Below are 3,625 nucleotides of genomic sequence, written 5' to 3' on the forward strand. Positions count from 1 at the left end.
TAAGACCGCGGAGAAGGAAACGGGGGACGAATGTAAGACCGCGGAGAAGGGACGGTCAAGAAAGAGGCAGCTGATGCAAGGACAGGGGAGGGGCCCGGCTAGCTCAGTCGTTAGAGCATGTAGACTCTTAATCTCAAGGTGTGGGTCGGGCTCCACAGTGGGCTCACAAAAAAAAAAAAAAAAAAAAAATCAAGTGGAAAGGAGGAATTGAAGAGCACACGGTTACCGTTTATGGGGGTAGCGAAGCCCTTGGGGGGCATTGGATGTTGGTAACAAAACGAGGTTTGGAAGGAGGAATAGGTGGAAATGGTCAAACTCCGGCATAGGAAAGTCAGGACAAAGGAGGGTTCCGAGGAGGTGGAATTCGAGTGGGCAAGGAGGCTTAAGGTGCCTGTGACGATAGGGAACCGGACAGCGGCTTTTCTCAATTTGACAGTGGGTACGGTGGGGAGCTTCCAGGGAGGTTAGTGGCCATGTGTAAATACAAGGCAGTCATACGGAAAGCGCAAATTACAAGGGGGGGATATGCCTGGGCTCAGTATGCTGAGGAATTCCGGGCGCGCATGGCGTGGGATACGGCAGCGAAGCGGGGAGAACATACCATGGGGCTCGCGGGGTCGGTGAAGACTATTTTTACGGCCAGTTAATATCTGATGCGCCCTCTATCTGGGGTCCATATATTAATTTGATTTTTGGAACAGGGAGATGGAATAGGAGCTGGCTCTGTCCAATCCACGCATCAACTTGGTGTTGCAGTACCTCCAGGAATGGTGCAACACAAAAGCAGCCACGGCAGGTGGGAGGGGGGCTGAGGGGCCTGGGCCCCAGGGCTCTTAGTACGGTTAAGGTAGGGAAGTTGTGGGGTTATCCGGACAGGACGAGCGCCGCTGGTGTAGTGGTATCATGCAAGATTCCCATGCTTAAAATAAAAAAAAAAAATAATAATAATAAATAAATTAAAAAAAATATATATATATATATATATATATATATATATAAAAGCAGTGGCGGAGTGACTACGGTTGGGGGTTTCTGGTGGGGTTTAGTTTGGTGTAGGACGGTACGAGGGTGCGGAGATGGGCAGTTACGTTGAAATTGGCGCAGGAGCGCCCACAGGTGGAAAAAGCAAAAATGGATAAGGAGGTACAGGAGGGCCGCAGGGCGGACCCCTTTCAGGAAATGGCTGTTGCATAAAGTTGATGGGGTCACCCATTGGAGTGGTGACGGGAAAGAAAAAAAAAAAAAAAAAAAAAAACCGAGCAGGGGCAGTTTTGGCTGATACAGCAATGGTCATGGCCCAAAGGTGGGTCGGTCACGGAATTTATTGAGGAAAGTGCGGCCACTGTGTTTTACTCCTCTGTTGACGTGGCTATGTTACTGGTGGTGACCACGGGCGCAACAGTGCAGATGGCAAAGTGCGACATGCAGTCGGCTTTCCGGCTGTTGCCAGTTCATCCAGATGACTTGGAGCTGTGGGGCATACAATTCGGCGGTCACTGGTATGTGGACAAAGCATTGCCGATGGGCTGCTCCATGTCTGGCGCACTTTTGAAGTTTCGGCACGTTCCTACAAGGGTTAGTTACGGAACGGACGGGTCACCAAGGCGCGATGTGGGTCTTGGATGACTTCTTTTGTGTCGGCACCTCAGACTCCGCGGACTGCCAGAAGGGCTGGACAGTTTCCCTGAGATCATGAGGGAGATGGGTGTGCCATGGGCACTGGGGAAAACACGAAGACCCAGTATGGTACTGGCTTTTCTAGGCATGGATCTGGGTCCCGTTTGGTGGAGGCATGCCTTCTGGTGGATACAAAGCGAAACATGTTAAGAACTGCGAGCAAGTGTGTTGACGCGACAGAAGGTGACGATTGGGGGCATGCAAGGGTCGCTGGGCATCTCAATTTTGCCAGTAGGGTGGGTAGAGTAGGGCGGACGTTCGGGAGGCGACTGGGGAGACCAGTGGAGAGGCAGAGGCCCCCACACTAGCCTGTTCGGCTGTCAGCGGGGTGCGGGTAGCCTCGAGAATGTTGGCAGTTTTTACGGCACCAGTTAACGGGGTGCGTTTGATGAGGGACGTGGACATTGGTGTGGAATGTGCAGATTTTCTCAGATGCAGAAGGGAGCAGGGGATTTGGGCTGTACTGGCAGGGAAGGTGGTGCGTAGAACCCTGGCCCGCGGAACGGGTGGAGGGAGGCAGGAGCATGGCTGTCTGGGATGTCTTTTCCTGGGTGGTGGCTGTCACGCGGTAGGGGGGTTTCAGTTAGATCACAAGAAGGTCACGTTAGGAGTGACAAAATGGCTGTGGTGCAGGGGAGCAACAGGCAAGTCGGCACGGGATGAGCAGGTGCTCGAGTGGTTGAGGGTTTAGGGGCGGGGGCGTTGAGGCATGATATGACGTTCCACGCGGTGTATGGGCTAGGCGTGGTCGATGACATTGCAAATGCCTTGTTTAGTTCACAACGCGGGAGATTCGGTGGGCTCGCCTAGGACGGGACGGGACTCTGACCGGAATGATGAAATGGTTATGGGAAGTGGGCAACACCGGATGCTACACTTGGTTTTCGGCGCCTTAGCCCTGGTTACGAGGTCAGCATACCGGGCGGCATGGGAGGAGTTTGTCCATTCAGAGGCGAACGGGCGGGTTCCCGGGGTGGCAAGACAAGAGGCGGTTTGCAGTTCATATTGGCCTTGGCGGCAAAGGGTCCGTCCGAGGTGACGATGGGGCAAGTTGGCGGGGGTCGGTTTCGTCGGGAACTGGTTATGGGGAGGTCTCTTTCGGGGCGGAGGGTTTTAGTAGTTGGCTCTGAAAGGGGAAAACGGACCACAAAAAGCGAGCTGGGATGAGGGTGCGTTCGCCACCGGTTGCCCTTTGCGGTGGGTTTTGCGTCGGAAATCTTGCTCGGGGGGTTGGGGGACTTGGTCTGTTCACATAGGTGGGGGCGGGGCGTGAAGGCTTCGTACTGCGGGCGGTGCTGCATACAGCAATGAGGAGACGGGTTATCGAGGAGAAAGGTTTTTGGCACGCATTCCTTCCACATTGGGGCGGCATCAGGGGCACAGGCGAGGGGTTGGGAGAGTAGGGACATCAGGATGTGGGGCAGGTGGTCATCGAATTGTTATTAGCGGTATGGGTGCAGCAAAAAAAAAAAAAAAAAAAAAAAAAAAAAAAAAAAAATATAATGATAATGTTTAGTTGGGGTTTTTTCCTGGTTTTCATTCTTGTTTTCTTTTCAGGTTCGGTTATGGGACCCCTCGCCAGGGAGATGGCCATCGGGATCGTGGGGTATTCTTTGGTGAGACGGGCGCGGGTACAGGCCCGGGAGAGTTATTTTGAGGCAGCTTGAGGGTCCAGACAGACTTATCCTCTGTGGCATGGCGGAGTAAGGGCCTTTTGGAGCGGGAAGGAATTTGTGCCAGTGGGGAACGTATTTTACGGGCGGGAAGGGGCCCGTTTCTGTTGGTATTACAGTTGGGGGAGACTGACAGGGCAAGGGAGACAGGTTGGCACTGAGGCGGTTTATGTCAAAGGACCTGGTATGGATCAGGGGGAGATGGGTGGCGTTTTCCATTGTCGCGTCGGAATTTGTCCCCTGGCGGAGTTGGACGGGGGCGGTAAGCCTTCGGG

At 53.7% G+C, this 3,625-nt stretch overlaps 1 non-coding gene across 1 annotated transcript; it reads left to right on the plus strand.

Moving 5' to 3' along the window:
* The first annotated feature begins 597 nt into the window (after nucleotides 1-597).
* Nucleotides 598-781, plus strand: LOC146863154 (U2 spliceosomal RNA). The gene has a single exon (XR_014978646.1). It is a non-coding gene; the product is annotated as a U2 spliceosomal RNA (small nuclear RNA).
* Nucleotides 782-3,625: the final 2,844 nt, after the last annotated feature.

Source organism: Triturus cristatus, chromosome 2_2 (assembly GCF_964204655.1).
Source record: "Triturus cristatus chromosome 2_2, aTriCri1.1, whole genome shotgun sequence".
Classification (NCBI taxonomy): Eukaryota; Metazoa; Chordata; class Amphibia; order Caudata; family Salamandridae; genus Triturus; species Triturus cristatus.